The 17,183-nt window shown below is 48.8% G+C and overlaps 17 non-coding genes and 3 pseudogenes across 17 annotated transcripts; 17 read left to right on the top strand and 3 right to left on the bottom strand.

Annotated features, from left to right (window-relative positions):
• The first annotated feature begins 3,053 nt into the window (after positions 1-3,053).
• On the top strand, positions 3,054-3,217 carry LOC135045860 (U1 spliceosomal RNA). Its single transcript, XR_010238256.1, has one exon. It is a non-coding gene; the product is annotated as a U1 spliceosomal RNA (small nuclear RNA).
• Positions 3,218-3,369: 152 nt separating this feature from the next.
• On the top strand, positions 3,370-3,505 carry LOC135045788 (U1 spliceosomal RNA; annotated as a pseudogene).
• A 698-nt stretch (positions 3,506-4,203) lies between these two features.
• On the top strand, positions 4,204-4,367 carry LOC135045865 (U1 spliceosomal RNA). Its single transcript, XR_010238261.1, has one exon. It is a non-coding gene; the product is annotated as a U1 spliceosomal RNA (small nuclear RNA).
• Positions 4,368-4,519: 152 nt separating this feature from the next.
• On the top strand, positions 4,520-4,682 carry LOC135045753 (U1 spliceosomal RNA). Its single transcript, XR_010238170.1, has one exon. It is a non-coding gene; the product is annotated as a U1 spliceosomal RNA (small nuclear RNA).
• A 674-nt stretch (positions 4,683-5,356) lies between these two features.
• LOC135045863 (U1 spliceosomal RNA) lies at positions 5,357-5,520 on the top strand. Its single transcript, XR_010238259.1, has one exon. It is a non-coding gene; the product is annotated as a U1 spliceosomal RNA (small nuclear RNA).
• Positions 5,521-5,672: 152 nt separating this feature from the next.
• On the top strand, positions 5,673-5,835 carry LOC135045774 (U1 spliceosomal RNA). Its single transcript, XR_010238191.1, has one exon. It is a non-coding gene; the product is annotated as a U1 spliceosomal RNA (small nuclear RNA).
• Positions 5,836-6,509: 674 nt separating this feature from the next.
• Positions 6,510-6,673, top strand: LOC135045711 (U1 spliceosomal RNA). The gene has a single exon (XR_010238125.1). It is a non-coding gene; the product is annotated as a U1 spliceosomal RNA (small nuclear RNA).
• Positions 6,674-6,825: 152 nt separating this feature from the next.
• On the top strand, positions 6,826-6,961 carry LOC135045805 (U1 spliceosomal RNA; annotated as a pseudogene).
• A 698-nt stretch (positions 6,962-7,659) lies between these two features.
• Positions 7,660-7,823, top strand: LOC135045696 (U1 spliceosomal RNA). Its single transcript, XR_010238111.1, has one exon. It is a non-coding gene; the product is annotated as a U1 spliceosomal RNA (small nuclear RNA).
• A 152-nt stretch (positions 7,824-7,975) lies between these two features.
• On the top strand, positions 7,976-8,138 carry LOC135045728 (U1 spliceosomal RNA). The gene has a single exon (XR_010238143.1). It is a non-coding gene; the product is annotated as a U1 spliceosomal RNA (small nuclear RNA).
• A 674-nt stretch (positions 8,139-8,812) lies between these two features.
• Positions 8,813-8,976, top strand: LOC135045701 (U1 spliceosomal RNA). Its single transcript, XR_010238116.1, has one exon. It is a non-coding gene; the product is annotated as a U1 spliceosomal RNA (small nuclear RNA).
• A 152-nt stretch (positions 8,977-9,128) lies between these two features.
• LOC135045761 (U1 spliceosomal RNA) lies at positions 9,129-9,291 on the top strand. The gene has a single exon (XR_010238178.1). It is a non-coding gene; the product is annotated as a U1 spliceosomal RNA (small nuclear RNA).
• A 674-nt stretch (positions 9,292-9,965) lies between these two features.
• Positions 9,966-10,129, top strand: LOC135045687 (U1 spliceosomal RNA). The gene has a single exon (XR_010238102.1). It is a non-coding gene; the product is annotated as a U1 spliceosomal RNA (small nuclear RNA).
• A 142-nt stretch (positions 10,130-10,271) lies between these two features.
• On the top strand, positions 10,272-10,434 carry LOC135045727 (U1 spliceosomal RNA). The gene has a single exon (XR_010238142.1). It is a non-coding gene; the product is annotated as a U1 spliceosomal RNA (small nuclear RNA).
• Positions 10,435-11,108: 674 nt separating this feature from the next.
• Positions 11,109-11,272, top strand: LOC135045853 (U1 spliceosomal RNA). Its single transcript, XR_010238249.1, has one exon. It is a non-coding gene; the product is annotated as a U1 spliceosomal RNA (small nuclear RNA).
• Positions 11,273-11,424: 152 nt separating this feature from the next.
• LOC135045751 (U1 spliceosomal RNA) lies at positions 11,425-11,587 on the top strand. Its single transcript, XR_010238168.1, has one exon. It is a non-coding gene; the product is annotated as a U1 spliceosomal RNA (small nuclear RNA).
• An 828-nt stretch (positions 11,588-12,415) lies between these two features.
• LOC135045756 (U1 spliceosomal RNA) lies at positions 12,416-12,578 on the bottom strand. Its single transcript, XR_010238173.1, has one exon. It is a non-coding gene; the product is annotated as a U1 spliceosomal RNA (small nuclear RNA).
• A 468-nt stretch (positions 12,579-13,046) lies between these two features.
• Positions 13,047-13,209, top strand: LOC135045721 (U1 spliceosomal RNA). Its single transcript, XR_010238135.1, has one exon. It is a non-coding gene; the product is annotated as a U1 spliceosomal RNA (small nuclear RNA).
• Positions 13,210-14,064: 855 nt separating this feature from the next.
• Positions 14,065-14,200, bottom strand: LOC135045793 (U1 spliceosomal RNA; annotated as a pseudogene).
• Positions 14,201-14,352: 152 nt separating this feature from the next.
• LOC135045836 (U1 spliceosomal RNA) lies at positions 14,353-14,516 on the bottom strand. The gene has a single exon (XR_010238233.1). It is a non-coding gene; the product is annotated as a U1 spliceosomal RNA (small nuclear RNA).
• Positions 14,517-17,183: the final 2,667 nt, after the last annotated feature.

Below are 17,183 nucleotides of genomic sequence, written 5' to 3'. Positions count from 1 at the left end.
TGTTAGGGCAATCAGGATGTGGAATTCCCTGCCAGGGAAGGTGGTAATGGCGGACTCTGTAATTGGATTTAAAAAAGGAATGGATACATTTCTGAATGAAAAAGCTATCCAAGGTTATAATACTTAAAATATCAACATGGTTAATCCGGGGGTAACATGAGTTATAGTAGCTAACTAGTCATAAAACATTATTCAGCAAGTATGTAGAATCATCACAACTTAAAACAGGTTGAACACGATGGGCAATTTGCCTCTATTCAACCTCAAAAACTATGTTACCATATGTTACTATATTACTATGTTACTGTAGTATACAGAACACCACAATGTAATGAGCAGTGATAGTGAGCACTGATGAGGATACTAGAACTGACACTGAGCAGCAAGATGCAGCACTGGACTATTAGTAATGTACTGTAGTATGCTGAGCACCACAATGCAGCACAAGACAATGAGCAGTGATACTGAGCACTGATGAGGATACTACTGAGAACTGACACTGAGCAGGAGAGACACACTACTAGTATTACTGAGCAGCAATAAGTAACCACTGATACTGAGCACTGATATTGAGATTTCCACTGAGAGAACATAGCCACGTCCTCTCCGCTCTCTCTTCAATGCACGAGTAAAAATGGCGGCAACGCGCAGCTCTTTATATGGAATCCGAATCCCGCGAGAATCCGACAGCGGGATGATGACATTTTCCCTTGTTCAGGTTTTCCGAGTCAGGCAGGAACAACCGAGCCTGCCTCGGACCAGTGTAAACCACGTGGAGTTCGTCGGGAATTCGGTTCTCGGAGAACCGAACCCGCTCCTCTATATATACTATATTACTATGTTACTGTAGTATACAGAACACCACAATGCAATGAGCAGTGATAGTGAGCACTGATGAGGATACTAGAACTGACACTGAGCAGCAAGATGCAGCACTGGACTATTAGTAATGTACTGTAGTATGCTGAGCACCACAATGCAGCACAAGACAATGAGCAGTGATACTGAGCACTGATGAGGATACTACTGAGAACTGACACTGAGCAGGAGAGACACACTACTAGTATTACTGAGCAGCAATAAGTAACCACTGATACTGAGCACTGATATTGAGATTTCCACTGAGAAAACATAGCCACGTCCTCTCCGCTCTCTCTTCAATGCACGAGTAAAAATGGCAGCAACGCGCAGCTCTTTATATGGAATCCGAATCTCACGAGAATCTGACAGCGGGATGATGACATTTTCCCTTGTTCAGGTTTTCCGAGTCAGGCAGGAACAACCGAGCCTGCCTCGGACCAATGTAAACCACGTGGAGTTCGTGGGGAATTCGGTTCTCGGAGAACCGAACCCACTCCTCTCTACCTTATACCCATCAATTGTTTTTATTTTCAATCTAAGCCCCTGCAGTTTTCTGTAAGCATCTGCTTCGCTATGATGATCAACAAGTCACAAGGGCAAACACTCAGGGCTTGAGGCGTAGATCTTAGGACCAGCTGCTACAAGCATGGCAGAGGTGTCACTATCACTGGTGACACCCAGAGAGGTGGCGAGGGAGATTGTAATGCAGTGCGCGCAGATAAACAGCGCAATGGTAAAAAGGAGGCATGGTTTCATAGGTAGGGGCGTGGCCTGGTGGCCTGAATCTACATTTTGTTGCTCCGGGTGTCCCGGGGGTTGGGGGCTGCACCCGGGGACTAGTGTGTGAGCGGTGCTGGCTCCTGCACAGTGACAGGGCATGGCCACCCAGCATGACGCCTCCCTTCTTGACCATGCTGTAATTGCAGTCGCACTGCAGTTCAGCGTGATCATAAAAAATGGTGTAGGCTCCTGCTGGTGCAGACTGTAGAGAAAAGCTGCTGTGACCACGCCCCCTGTGTCTCCTCCGTTGCAGACCCCATTTTGAAGCCTTGCCCCAGGACTAAGAGAAAAGAATGCCCTTGCGCACTATCCTGACTTCTCCTCCCGTCTGCTTAATTTGTGCCTTCCAACGCACAATGCGAACAACAGGTGGTGCTGCAGGGCCCACACACTTTTACTTGCCTTACAGAACAGCTCTGGAGCTGTTACAGTGCCCAGCTGCTGCAAGAAATCAGCTTGAATGCATCAGGGGATGGGGCATGGCCAACATGAGCCCCACACCAAAGGAGGGTGGGGGTGTTTAATGCGAACTAGGGGTCATCCAAGCACTGCAAAAGGCCGCCATGCCCTGCATGCCCCTTTTCTCTTTTCATATGCAGATGAGGGTTCCAGTCAACTTTGGCCCACTGCTTGGATTTACATCACCGTATGCAAATCCGTCTGCTGCAGACCTTCCCCCAGGAGTGCTTGTACTAGTTGTTGCATATGGGCCCTCATTCCGAGTCGTTCGCTCTGTAAATTTCATCGCATCGCAGTGAAATTCTGCTTAGTACGCATGCGCAATATTCGCACTGCGACTGCGCCAAGTAATTTTACAATGAAGAAAGTATTTTTACTCACGGATTTTTCTTCGCTCCGGCGATCGTAATGTGATTGACAGGAAATGGGTGTTACTGGGCGGAAACAGGCCGTTTTATGGGCGTGTGGGAAAAAACGCTACAGTTTCCGGAAAAAACGCAGGAGTGGCCGGAGAAACGGGGGAGTGTCTGGGCGAACTCTGGGAGTGTTTGTGACGTCAAACCAGGAACGACAAGCACTGAACTGATCGCAGATGCAGAGTAAGTCTGAAGCTACTCTGAAACTGCTAAGTAGTTTGTAATCGCAATATTGCGAATACATCGGTCGCAATTTTAAGAAGCTAAGATTCACTCCCAGTAGGCGGCGGCTTAGCGTGTGTAACTCTGCTAAAATCGCCTTGCGAGCGATCAACTCGGAATGAGGGCCATGGTTTGATATTTGATGGTGCTTCAGTATTAGGCAGCCTTCCGCCCTCCCATGTTCATCTGAAAAGATGTGGTCTCCCTGCAGTTGTTGTCCCCAGATGAGAGTTCCCTTGTGCTGCCTCAGTTGAATCTCCTTTACTTGACAGAGATGTGCCTGAGCAGCGGCCCTCACCAGCCCTATCCCAAATCATACTTATTTTGCATAGGAGATACCATGGTCATGAAGATTGTTCTCCCAGGGTTAGGTTCATTCATTGCATTCTGGGTATGCTGACCCCTGTGATTTTCCCAAATGTGGGAAACTCGACTGCATTATTTGTGGTAGTGGGGGACTGTGTTTGTGCTTTCCTCTGGTCAGCTCTGGTAAAAGTCAGATTTCTTTGTCTCAGATCTTCCTCTAGCCTTGTTCTTCTTTCGAGAGTTCCCTGGTGCTGCTTCAGTTGGATCTCCTTCACTTCACAGGGGGGAACCCGAGCAGCGACCCTCCCCAGCTCTAGCCCAACTCCTACTTACCTGCCAGGTGAGATACTATGATCATGAAGGTGCTTCTCCCAGGGCAAGGCTCAACCATTGCACTCTGGGTGTGCTGCTCCTGCGATTTCCCCAAATGTGGGAAACTTGACTGCATAATTTGTGTTTCCCCTCGTCGGCTCTCGTATAATTCAGATCTCTTTGTCTCAGGTCTCTCTCCAGCCTAGTTTGCTGTCTGTTTCCACTTCTCTTTTCTTGAGCCGCTCCCTTCTATGCCCTTGCGCACTATCCTGACTTCTCCCGTCTGCTTACTTCGTGCCTTCCAACGCACAATGCGAACTACAGGTAGTGCTGCAGGGCCCACACCCTTTTACTTGCCTTACAGAGTAGCTCTGGAGCAGTTACAGTGCCCAGCTGCTGCAAGAAATCAGCTTTAATGCTTCAGGGGCTGGGGCATAGCCAACATGAGCCCCACACCGAAGGAGGGAGGAGGTGTGTAATGCAAACTAGGGGTCATCCAAGCGCTGCAAAAGGCCGCCATGCCCTGCACGCCCCTTTTCTCTTTTCATATGCAGACGAGGGTTGAAGCCAACTTTGACCCACTGCTTGGATGACATCACCATATGCAAATCCATCTGCTGCAGGCCTTCCCCCAGGAATGCTTGCACTAGTTGTTGCATTTGGTTTGTTGTTTGGGAGTGCTTCAGTATTAGGCAGCCTTCTGCCCTCACATGTTCATCTGAAAATATGTGTTCTCCCTGCAGTTGTTGTCCCCAGATGAGAGTTCCCTTGTGCTGCCTCAGTTGAATCTCCTTTACTTGACAGAGATGTGCCTGAGCAGCGGCCCTCCCCAGCCCTATCCCAAATCATACTTATTTTGCATAGGCGATACCATGGTCATGAAGATTGTTCTCCCAGGGTGAGGTTCATTCATTGCATTCTGGGTATGCTGACCCCTGTGATTTCCCCAAATGTGGGAAACTCGACTGCATTATTTGTGGTAGTGGGGGACTGTGTTTGTGCTTTCCTCTGGCCAGCTCTGGAAAAAGTCAGATTTCTTTGTCTCAGATCTTCCTCTAGCCTTGTTCTTCTTTCGAGAGTTCCCTTGTGCTGCCTCAGTTGGATCTCTTTCACTTGACAGGGGGGTGCCCGAACAGCGACCCTCCCCAGCTCTAGCCCAACTCCTACTTACCTGCCAGGTGAGATACTATGATCATGAAGGTGCTTCTCCCAGGGCAAGGCTCACCCATTGCACTCTGGGTGTGCTGCCCCTGCGATTTCCCCAAATGTGGGAAACTTGACTGCATAATTTGTGTTTCCCTTGGTCGGCTCTCGTATAATTCAGATCTCTTTGTCTCAGGTCTCTCTCCAGCCTAGTTTGCTGTCTGTTTCCACTTCTCTTTTCTTCAGCCGCTCCCTTCTATACCCTTGTGCACTATCCTGACTTCTCCTCCCGTCTGCTTACTTTGTGCCTTCCAATGCACAATGCAAACTACAGGTAGTGCTGCAGGGCCCACACCCTTTTACTTGCCTTACAGAGCAGCTCTGGAGCTGTTACAGTGCCCAGCTGCTGCAAGAAATCAGCTTGAATGCTCCAGGGGATGGGGCATGGCCAACATGAGCCCCACACCAAAGGAGGGTGGAGGTGTTTAATGCGAACTAGGGGTCATCCAAGCACCGCAAAAGGCCGCCATGCCCTGCACGCCCCTTTTCTCTTTTCATATGCAGATGAGGGTTGAAGCCAACTTTGACCCACTGCTTGGATGACATCACCGTATGCAAATCCGTCTTCTGCAGAACTTCCCCCAGGAATGCTTGCACTAGTTGTTGCATTTGGTTTGTTGTTTGGGGGTGCTTCAGTATTAGGCAGCCTTCTGCCCTCCCATGTTCATCTGAAAATATGTGTTCTCCCTGCAGTTGTTGTCCCCAGATGAGAGTTCCCTTGTGCTGCCTCAGTTAAATCTCCTTTACTTGACAGAGATGTGCATGAGCAGCGGCCCTCCCCAGCCCTATTCCAAATCATACATATTTTGCATAGGAGATACCATGGTCATGAAGATTTTTCTCCCAGGGTGAGGTTCATTCATTGCATTTTGGGTATGCTGACCCCTGTGATTTCCCCAAATGTGGGAAACTCAACTGCATTATTTGTGGTAGTGGGGGACTGTGTTTGTGCTTTCCTCTGGTCAGCTCTGGTAAAAGTCAGATTTCTTTGTCTCAGATTTTCCTCTAGCCTTGTTCTTCTTTCGAGAGTTCCCTTGTGCTGCCTTAATTGGATCTCCTTCACTTTACAGGGGGGTACCCTAGCAGCGACCCTCCCCAGCTCTAGCCCAACTCCTACTTACCTGCCAGGTGAGATACTATGATCATGAAGGTGCTTCTCCCAGGGCAAGGCTAACCCATTGCACTCTGGGTGTGCTGCTCCTGCGATTTCCCCAAATGTGGGAAACTTGACTGTATAATTTGTGTTTCCCCTGGTCGGCTCTCGTATAATTCAGATCTCTTTGTCTCAGGTCTCTCTCCAGCCTAGTTTGCTGTCTGTTTCCACTTCTCTTTTCTTGAGCCGCTTACTTCTATGCCCTTGCGCACTATCCTGACTTCTCCTCCTGTCTGCTTACTTTGTGCCTTCCAACGCACAATGCGAACTACAGGTAGTGCTGCAGGGCCCACACCCTTTTACTTGCCTTACAGAGCAGCTCTGGAGCTGTTACAGTGCCCAGCTGCTGCAAGAAATCAGCTTGAATGCTTCAGGGGCTGGGGCATAGCCAACATGAGCCCCACACCAAAGGAGGGTGGAGGTGTTTAATGCAAACTAGGGGTCAGCCAAGCGCCGCAAAAGGCCACCATGCCCTGCACGCCCCTTTTCTCTTTTCATATGCAGACGAGGGTTGAAGCCAACTTTGACCCACTGCTTGGATGACATCACCATATGCAAATCCATCTGCGGCAGGCCTTCCCCCAGGAATGCTTGCACTAGTTGTTGCATTTGGTTTGTTGTTTGGGGGTGCTTCAGTATTAGGCAGTCCTCTGCCCTCCCATGTTCATCTGAAAATATATGTTCTCCCTGCAGTTGTTGTCCCAAGATGAGAGTTCCCTTGTGCTGCCTCAGTTGAATCTCCTTTACTTGACAGAGATGTGCATGAGCAGCGGCCCTCCCCAGCCCTATTCCAAATCATACTTATTTTGCATAGGAGATACCATGGTCATGAAGATTTTTCTCCCAGGGTGAGGTTCATTCATTGCATTTTGGGTATGCTGACCCCTGTGATTTTCCCAAATGTGGGAAACTTGACTGCATTATTTGTGGTAGTGGGAGACTGTGTTTGTGCTTTCCTCTGGTCAGCTCTGGTAAAAGTCAGATTTCTTTGTCTCAGATCTTCCTCTAGCCTTGTTCTTCTTTCGAGAGTTCCCTGGTGCTGCCTCAGTTGGATCTCCTTCACTTCACAGGGGGGAACCCGAGCAGCGACCCTCCCCAGCTCTAGCCCAACTCCTACTTACCTGCCAGGTGAGATACTATGATCATGAAGGTGCTTCTCCCAGGGCAAGGCTCAACCATTGCACTCTGGGTGTGCTGCTCCTGCGATTTCCCCAAATGTGGGAAACGTGACTGCATAATTTGTGTTTCCCCTCGTCGGCTCTCGTATAATTCAGATCTCTTTGTCTCAGGTCTCTCTCCAGCCTAGTTTGCTGTCTGTTTCCACTTCTCTTTTCTTGAGCCGCTCCCTTCTATGCCCTTGCGCACTATCCTGACTTCTCCCGTCTGCTTACTTCGTGCCTTCCAACGCACAATGCGAACTACAGGTAGTGCTGCAGGGCCCACACCCTTTTACTTGCCTTACAGAGTAGCTCTGGAGCAGTTACAGTGCCCAGCTGCTGCAAGAAATCAGCTTGAATGCTTCAGGGGCTGGGGCATAGCCAACATGAGCCCCACACCGAAGGAGGGTGGAGGTGTGTAATGCGAACTAGGGGTCATCCAAGTGCAGCAAAAGGCCGCCATGCCCTGCACGCCCCTTTTCTCTTTTCATATGCAGACGAGGGTTGAAGCCAACTTTGACCCACTGCTTGGATGACATCACCATATGCAAATCCATCTGCTGCAGGCCTTCCCCCAGGAATGCTTGCACTAGTTGTTGCATTTGGTTTGTTGTTTGGGGGTGCTTCAGTATTAGGCAGCCTTCTGCCCTCACATGTTCATCTGAAAATATGTGTTCTCCCTGCAGTTGTTGTCCCCAGATGAGAGTTCCCTTGTGCTGCCTCAGTTGAATCTCCTTTACTTGACAGAGATGTGCCTGAGCAGCGGCCCTCCCCAGCCCTATCCCAAATCATACTTATTTTGCATAGGCGATACCATGGTCATGAAGATTGTTCTCCCAAGGTGAGGTTCATTCATTGCATTCTGGGTATGCTGACCCCTGTGATTTCCCCAAATGTGGGAAACTCGACTGCATTATTTGTGGTAGTGGGGGACTGTGTTTGTGCTTTCCTCTGGTCAGCTCTGGAAAAAGTCAGATTTCTTTGTCTCAGATCTTCCTCTAGCCTTGTTCTTCTTTCGAGAGTTCCCTTGTGCTGCCTCAGTTGGATCTCTTTCACTTGACAGGGGGGTGCCCGAACAGCGACCCTCCCCAGCTCTAGCCCAACTCCTACTTACCTGCCAGGTGAGATACTATGATCATGAAGGTGCTTCTCCCAGGGCAAGGCTCACCCATTGCACTCTGGGTGTGCTGCCCCTGCGATTTCCCCAAATGTGGGAAACTTGACTGCATAATTTGTGTTTCCCCTGGTCGGCTCTCGTATAATTCAGATCTCTTTGTCTCAGGTCTCTCTCCAGCCTAGTTTGCTGTCTGTTTCCACTTCTCTTTTCTTGAGCCGCTCCCTTCTATGCCCTTGCGCACTATCCTGACTTCTCCTCCTGTCTGCTTACTTTGTGCCTTCCAACGCACAATGCGATCTACAGGTAGTGCTGCAGGGCCCAGACCCTTTTACTTGCCTTACAGAGCAGCTCTGGAGCTGTTACAGTGCCCAGCTGCTGCAAGAAATCAGCTTGAATGCTTCAGGGGCTGGGGCATAGCCAACATGAGCCCCACACCAAAGGAGGGTGGAGGTGTTTAATGCAAACTAGGGGTCAGCCAAGCGCCGCAAAAGGCCACCATGCCCTGCACGCCCCTTTTCTCTTTTCATATGCAGACGAGGGTTGAAGCCAACTTTGACCCACTGCTTGGATGACATCACCATATGCAAATCCATCTGCGGCAGGCCTTCCCCCAGGAATGCTTGCACTAGTTGTTGCATTTGGTTTGTTGTTTGGGGGTGCTTCAGTATTAGGCAGCCTTCTGCCCTCCCATGTTCATCTGAAAATATATGTTCTCCCTGCAGTTGTTGTCCCAAGATGAGAGTTCCCTTGTGCTGCCTCAGTTGAATCTCCTTTACTTGACAGAGATGTGCATGAGCAGCGGCCCTCCCCAGCCCTATTCCAAATCATACTTATTTTGCATAGGAGATACCATGGTCATGAAGATTTTTCTCCCAGGGTGAGGTTCATTCATTGCATTTTGGGTATGCTGACCCCTGTGATTTCCCCAAATGTGGGAAACTTGACTGCATTATTTGTGGTAGTGGGAGACTGTGTTTGTGCTTTCCTCTGGTCAGCTCTGGTAAAAGTCAGATTTCTTTGTCTCAGATTTTCCTTTAGCCTTGTTCTTCTTTCGAGAGTTCCCTTGTGCTGCCTCAGTTGGATCTCCTTCACTTTACAGGGGGGTACCCGAGCAGCGACCCTCCCCAGCTCTAGCCCAACTCCTACTTACCTGCCAGGTGAGATACTATGATCATGAAGGTGCTTCTCCCAGGGCAAGGCTCACCCATTGTACTCTGGGTGTGCTGCTCCTGCGATTTCCCCAAATGTGGGAAACTTGACTGCATAATTTGTGTTTCCCCTGGTCGGCTCTCGTATAATTCAGATCTCTTTGTCTCAGGTCTCTCTCCAGCCTAGTTTGCTGTCTGTTTCCACTTCTCTTTTCTTCAGCCGCTCCCTTCTATACCCTTGTGCACTATCCTGACTTCTCCTCCCGTCTGCTTACTTTGTGCCTTCCAATGCACAATGCAAACTACAGGTAGTGCTGCAGGGCCCACACCCTTTTACTTGCCTTACAGAGCAGCTCTGGAGCTGTTGCAGTGCCAAGCTGCTGCAAGAAATCAGCTTGAATGCTTCAGGGGCTGGGGCATAGCCAACATGAGCCCCACACCGAAGAAGGGTGGAGGTGTTTAATGCAAACTAGGGGTCAGACAAGCGCAGCAAAAGGCCACCATGCCCTGCACGCCCCTTTTCTGTTTTCATATGCAGACGAGGGCTGAAGCCAACTTTGACCCACTGCTTGGATGACATCACCATATGCAAATCCATCTGCGGCAGGCCTTCCCCCAGGAATGCTTGCACTAGTTGTTGCATTTGGTTTGTTGTTTGGGGGTGCTTCAGTATTAGGCAGCCGTCTGCCCTCCCATGTTCATCTGAAAATATGTGTTCTCCCTGCAGTTGTTGTCCCTAGATGAGAGTTCCCTTGTACTGCCTCAGTTGAATCTCCTTAACTTGACAGAGATGTGCCTGAGCAGCGGCCCTCCCCAGCTCTATCCCAAATCATACTTATTTTGCATAGGAGATACCATGGTCATGAAGATTATTCTCCCAGGGTGAGGTTCATTCATTGCATTCTGGGTATGCTGACCCCTGTGATTTCCCCAAATGTGGGAAACTCGACTGCTTTATTTGTGGTAGTGGGGGACTGTGTTTGTGTTTTCCTCTGGTCAGCTCTGGTAAAAGTCAGATTTCTTTGTTTCAGAGCCTTGTTCTTCTTTTGAGAGTTCCCTTGTGCTGCCTCAGTTGGATCTCCTTCACTTGACAGGGGGGTGCCCGAGCAGAGACCCTCCCCAGCTCTAGCCCAACTCCTACTTACCTGCCAGGTGAGATACTATGATCATGAAGGTGCTTCTCCCAGGGCAAGGCTCACCCATTGCACTCTGGGTGTGCTGCCCCTGCGATTTCCCCAAATGTGGGAAACTTGACTGCATAATTTGTGTTTCCCCTGGTCGGCTCTCGTATAATTCAGATCTCTTTGTCTCAGGTCTCTCTCCAGCCTAGTTTGCTGTCTGTTTCCACTTCTCTTTTCTTCAGCCGCTCCCTTCTATACCCTTGTGCACTATCCTGACTTCTCCTCCCGTCTGCTTACTTTGTGCCTTCCAATGCACAATGCAAACTACAGGTAGTGCTGCAGGGCCCACACCCTTTTACTTGCCTTACAGAGCAGCTCTGGAGCTGTTACAGTGCCCAGCTGCTGCAAGAAATCTGCTTGAATGCTTCAGGGGATGGGGCATGGCCAACATGAGCCCCACACCAAAGGAGGGTGGAGGTGTTTAATGCGAACTAGGGGTCATCCAAGCACCGCAAAAGGCCGCCATGCCCTGCACGCCCCTTTTCTCTTTTCATATGCAGATGAGGGTTGAAGCCAACTTTGACCCACTGCTTGTATGACATCACCGTATGCAAATCCGTCTTCTGCAGAACTTCCCCCAGGAATGCTTGCACTAGTTGTTGCATTTGGTTTGTTGTTTGGGGGTGCTTCAGTATTAGGCAGCCTTCTGCCCTCCCATGTTCATCTGAAAATATGTGTTCTCCCTGCAGTTGTTGTCCCCAGATGAGAGTTCCCTTGTGCTGCCTCAGTTGAATCTCCTTTACTTGACAGAGATGTGCATGAGCAGCGGCCCTCCCCAGCCCTATTCCAAATCATACTTATTTTGCATAGGAGATACCATGGTCATGAAGATTGTTCTCCCAGGGTGAGGTTCATTCATTGCATTTTGGGTATGCTGACCCCTGTGATTTCCCCAAATGTGGGAAACTCAACTGCATTATTTGTGGTAGTGGGGGACTGTGTTTGTGCTTTCCTCTGGTCAGCTCTGGTAAAAGTCAGATTTCTTTGTCTCAGATTTTCCTCTTGCCTTGTTCTTCTTTCGAGAGTTCCCTTGTGCTGCCTCAGTTGGATCTCCTTCACTTGACAGGGGGGTACCCGAGCAGCGACCCTCCCCAGCTCTAGCCCAACTCCTACTTACCTGCCAGGTGAGATACTATGATCATGAAGGTGCTTCTCCCAGGGCAAGGCTCACCCATTGCACTCTGGGTGTGCTGCTCCTGCGATTTCCCCAAATGTGGGAAACTTGACTGCATAATTTGTGTTTCCCCTGGTCGGCTCTCGTATAATTCAGATCTCTTTGTCTCAGGTCTCTCTCCAGCCTAGTTTGCTGTCTGTTTCCACTTCTCTTTTCTTCAGCCGCTCCCTTCTATACCCTTGTGCACTATCCTGACTTCTCCTCCCGTCTGCTTACTTTGTGCCTTCCAATGCACAATGCAAACTACAGGTAGTGCTGCAGGGCCCACACCCTTTTACTTGCCTTACAGAGCAGCTCTGGAGCTGTTAAAGTGCCCAGCTGCTGCAAGAAATCAGCTTGAATGCTTCAGGGGCTGGGGCATAGCCAACATGAGCCCCACACCGAAGGAGGGTGGAGGTGTTTAATGCAAACTAGGGGTCGGTCAAGCGCCGCAAAAGGCCACCATGCCCTGCACGCCCCTTTTCTGTTTTCATATGCAGACGAGGGTTGAAGCCAACTTTGACCCACTGCTTGGATGACATCACCATATGCAAATCCATCTGCGGCAGGCCTTCCCCCAGGAATGCTTGCACTAGTTGTTGCATTTGGTTTGTTGTTTGGGGGTGCTTCAGTATTAGTCAGCCTTCTGCTCCACCCTCCTTTGATGTGGGGCTCATGTTGGCCATGTCCCATCCCCTGAAGCATTCAAGCAGATTTCTTGCAGCAGCTGGGCACTGTAACAGCTCCAGAGCTGCTCTGTAAGGCAAGTAAAAGGGTGTGGGCCCTGCAGCACTACCTGTAGTTTGCATTGTGCATTGGAAGGCACAAAGTAAGCAGACGGGAGGAGAAGTCAGGATAGTGCACAAGGGTATAGAAGGGAGCGGCTGAAGAAAAGAGAAGTGGAAACAGACAGCAAACTAGGCTGGAGAGAGATCTGAGACAAAGAGATCTGAATTATACGAGAGCCGACCAGGGGAAACACAAATTATGCAGTCAAGTTTCCCACATTTGGGGAAATCGCAGGGGCTGCACACCCAGAGTGCAATGGGTGAGCCTTGCCCTGGGAGAAGCACCTTCATGATCATAGTATCTCACCTGGCAGGTAAGTAGGAGTTGGGCTAGAGCTGGGGAGGGTCGCTGCTCGGGCACCCCCCTGTTAAGTGAAGGAGATCCAACTGAGGCAGCACAAGGGAACTCTCAAAAGAAGAACAAGGCTAGAGGAAGATCTGAAACAAAGAAATCTGACTTTTACCAGAGCTGACCAGAAGAAAACACAAACACAGTCCCCCACTACCACAAATAAAGCAGTCGAGTTTCCCACATTTGGGGAAATCACAGGGGTCAGCATACCCAAAATGCAATGAATGAACCTCACCTCGACTGCTTTATTTGTGGTAGTGGGGGACTGTGTTTGTGTTTTCTTCTGGTCAGCTCTGGTAAAAGTCAGATTTCTTTGTTTCAGATCTTCCTCTAGCCTTGTTCTTCTTTTGAGAGTTCCCTTGTGCTGCCTCAGTTGGATCTCCTTCACTTAACAGGGGGGTGCCCGAGCAGCGACCCTCCCCAGCTCTAGCCCAACTCATACTTACCTGCCAGGTGAGATACTATGATCATGAAGGTGCTTCTCCCAGGGCAAGGCTCACCCATTGCACTCTGGGTGTGCTGCCCCTGCGATTTCCCCAAATGTGGGAAACTTGACTGCATAATTTGTGTTTCCCCTGGTCGGCTATCGTATAATTCAGATCTCTTTGTCTCAGATCTCTCTCCAGCCTAGTTTGCTGTCTGTTTCCACTTCTCTTTTCTTCAGCCGCTCCCTTCTATACCCTTGTGCACTATCCTGACTTCTCCTCCCGTCTGCTTACTTTGTGCCTTCCAATGCACAATGCAAACTACAGGTAGTGCTGCAGGGCCCACACCCTTTTACTTGCCTTACAGAGCAGCTCTTGAGCTGTTACAGTGCCCAGCTGCTGCAAGAAATCTGCTTGAAAGCTTCAGGGGATGGGGCATGGCCAACATGAGCCCCACACCAAAGCAGGGTGCAGCAGAAGGCTGCCTAATACTGAAGCACCCCCAAACAACAAACCAAATGCAACAACTAGTGCAAGCATTCCTGGGGGAAGGCCTGCCGCAGATGGATTTGCATATGGTGATGTCATCCAAGCAGTGGGTCAAAGTTGGCTTCAACCCTCATCTGCATATGAAAACAGAAAAGGGGCGTGCAGGGCATGGTGGCCTTTTGCGGCGCTTGACTGACCCCTAGTTTGCATTAAACACCTCCACCCTCCTTCGGTGTGGGGCTGATGTTGGCTATGCCCCAGCCCCTGAAGCATTCAAGCTGATTTCTTGCAGCAGCTGGGCACTGTAACAGCTCCAGAGCTGCTCTGTAAGGCAAGTAAAAGGGTGTGGGCCCTGCAGCACTACCTGTAGTTTGCATTGTGCATTGGAAGGCACAAAGTAAGCAGACGGGAGGAGAAGTCAGGATAGTGCACAAGGGTATAGAAGGGAGCGGCTGAAGAAAAGAGAAGTGGAAACAGACAGCAAACTAGGCTGGAGAGAGACCTGAGACAAAGAGATCTGAATTATACGAGAGCCGACGAGGGGAAACACAAATTATGCAGTCAAGTTTCCCACATTTGGGGAAATCGCAGGAGCAGCACACCCAGAGTACAATGGGTGAGCCTTGCCCTGGGAGAAGCACCTTAATGATCATAGTATCTCACCTGGCAGGTAAGTAGGAGTTGGGCTAGAGCTGGGGAGGGTCGCTGCTCGGGTACCCCCCTGTAAAGTGAAGGAGATCCAACAAAGGCAGCACAAGGGAACTCTCGAAAGAAGAACAAGGCTAGAGGAAAATGTGAGACAAAGAAATCTGACTTTTACTAGAGCTGACCAGAGGAAAGCACAAACACAGTCCCCCACTACCACAAATAATGCAGTTGAGTTTCCCACATTTGGGGAAATCACAGGGGTCAGCATACCCAAAATGCAATGAATGAACCTCACCCTGGGAGAAAAATCTTCATGACCATGGTATCTCCTATGCAAAATAAGTATGATTTGGAATAGGGCTGGGGAGGGCCGCTGCTCATGCACATCTCTGTCAAGTAAAGGAGATTCAACTGAGGCAGCACAAGGGAACTCTCATCTGGGGACAACAACTGCAGGGAGAACATATATTTTCAGATGAACATGGGAGGGCAGAAAGCTGCCTAATACTGAAGCACCCCCAAACAACAAACCAAATGCAACAACTAGTGCAAGCATTCCTGGGGGAAGGCCTGCCGCAGATGGATTTGCATATGGTGATGTCATCCAAGCAGTGGGTCAAAGTTGTGACAATGCTAAATTCCTTTGTCGTATAAACAACCCTTTATGAAGCTAAGAACACTGTACGCTGTTTACTGAAGAAGTACCGTAATGGTACGCTAGTTGCGTAACGATCGCTCAGCCGTAGGCGAGACGCTCAAGCGTCACGTTCGCTCACGGCCCAGGGATCACAGGACACGTTATTGGTTATGTCTAGGGTAATGATTCGCTATGGCGTAGCTTACGCTCGAGACCACGAGGAGGTCACCAGCGATGCAGACGCTCACAACACTATACCTTTATGATAAAACCTTATACCAATGAAATACACTGAATACCTTAATGTGAGTACAGGGTGTAAGTGCAACCTTGTGTAACCTGACTAACTACAAAGCTGCTTGAGCGTCACCGACGCTCAAGTGAACACTTATCACTATAGAAAATGCACAGATAATGGTTTAGGTTCCAAAGCCTATTAACTGTATTATATCTAATATACTTGTAAAAAGGGGATAACAGTACAAATGATACACTACAATATAACAGAGACTTCCTAACCACAGAACTAAACAATAAATACAAAAAGACAATACTACACTGACCTAAATGCAATACAATACAATACTATCTAATACAATACAATACTAGCCTAGTCTAGGGGAGATATGAGAGAACAGAACAGAGAGAGAGAGAGAGAGAGAGAGAGATGAGATGAGAGAAATTGGCTCACAGAAAGACAATGATTACGGAGAGAAACTTACGCACAAAGGGTATGATCGCCTGCGCCTCGATATCCAGCTCCCGGCTATCAGCAGATAACCGTTGATGAGAGAGTCAGAGCTGGATGTGGTCGGCCTGCCTATTTATGCCCCACACACAATGCAATCTCCTGGTCCTACAATCCCATTGTCCATTGGCCGAAGGAATTCGGCCCTGTATCATAACAAAAGGTCATAGGGTGATTCATACAGGTGGGCTGTGACGATTTCCAACAGCTCAGGTGGGTGGGAAACTGGGTTTCCCGCCGCATACCTGAGTATGTGTAATTAATAGAAATGGACATAAACTTCTTATGTCCATAACTATTCGCACGAGCGATTAATACGCTCCAAACCAACACCGGAATATTGCTAATTAAATACTCTTCCGATGGGTACCAAACACTGCTGTGTGATTCCTGTTAGACCCTTTGTACGATATAAAGAGGGATTCCTCAGCTCTGGGACATTGTATTTTAACCAAACTTTCAGAATCTATCAAAGGGACCATGATCTATAAACTACATTAATTGTGAACATTTGTAACGAATGAGTCGCACGCTACGACTACATAAACTCTACCGTAAATACGCATACCGCGCCTGCGAGTGCACGTTATTGCGGGTATGCGAATCCACGGGAGAGCGCATGCACGCGCAGCGCGGACCAGTGTGCGGTGCAAATATGGCAACGTGCATTGAGACATTTTTCTGACTTTGACAGTCCACCCTTTGGCAGTCAATAATAACTGCCACAAAACATTTAAGGAGAAAAATGTAAGTCAGGGGTTAATTGATTTCCATGGTTGGGTAGGGGAGGAGAGAGGAGAAGGTGTGAAGAGGGTATGACCTAGTGAGAAAGCAGAAGCATGTGTGTATGAGTCCATGTTTGGAGGGTCATGTATCATCGTGCCGTACGTGTGGTAAATCAAGCTTCGAGGTATTGCGAAGTATACATTTGAATTCCTCCTTATCCTGTGGTACAGGTCTGTGGATGGGCTGTCAAACTTTACCGAGCTCATTTCGGCTGTGGTTGTAACAAAATGGGGATGCACATTTTAGTTGATGATACATGAATGGGGGAGGTATGTGGTTGCTGATATCTGTGCCTGTATTCCCTATCGTCTATGTGTGTCGTTACCTGAGGGTTGTAGAGATGAAGATAAAGAACACTTACGAAAAATGCAATGATATTCTATGTCAGGGAAATGTACATCTGTCGTCGAAGTTGTTTTCGGTATCTGTTGAGAGTCGTCTTCTTTGCGCTGTATTGCTCCTTAGGCATGAGCAAATAGCTTTGTCTGAGCCATCAGATTTACAAAAATGTTGGGCTAGCGTGAGTTTAAAGATACTAGGGAAACTGGGGATCTATGGCAAAGTTCATCAAGTGTCCATATTTAAAGTTGTCAAATCTTCTTCTTTGGTCAATCCGTTGTCTGTATACATCTCGTCTCGTCAGCTTCCTCGTCCAAGGGGGTCTTTGTATCTGGGAGAAAAGCAGAAAAACAGGTGAAAGAAACGGACCGCATAATCGCATTTTTCATCACATTCTGGTTTCTATCATTGGGTCATAAATCAAATCCAGGTTAATTACAGTTTCCTCACTCGTCAAGCTCATCACTTTTGTACTTTGTTTGCACCTCATTAAAGCCTGCCCG

Source organism: Pseudophryne corroboree, unplaced genomic scaffold, assembly GCF_028390025.1.
Source record: "Pseudophryne corroboree isolate aPseCor3 unplaced genomic scaffold, aPseCor3.hap2 scaffold_912, whole genome shotgun sequence".
Classification (NCBI taxonomy): domain Eukaryota; kingdom Metazoa; phylum Chordata; class Amphibia; order Anura; family Myobatrachidae; genus Pseudophryne; species Pseudophryne corroboree.
The sequence above is the reverse complement of the archived record's forward strand: the minus strand, read 5'-3'. Positions and strand labels throughout refer to the sequence as shown.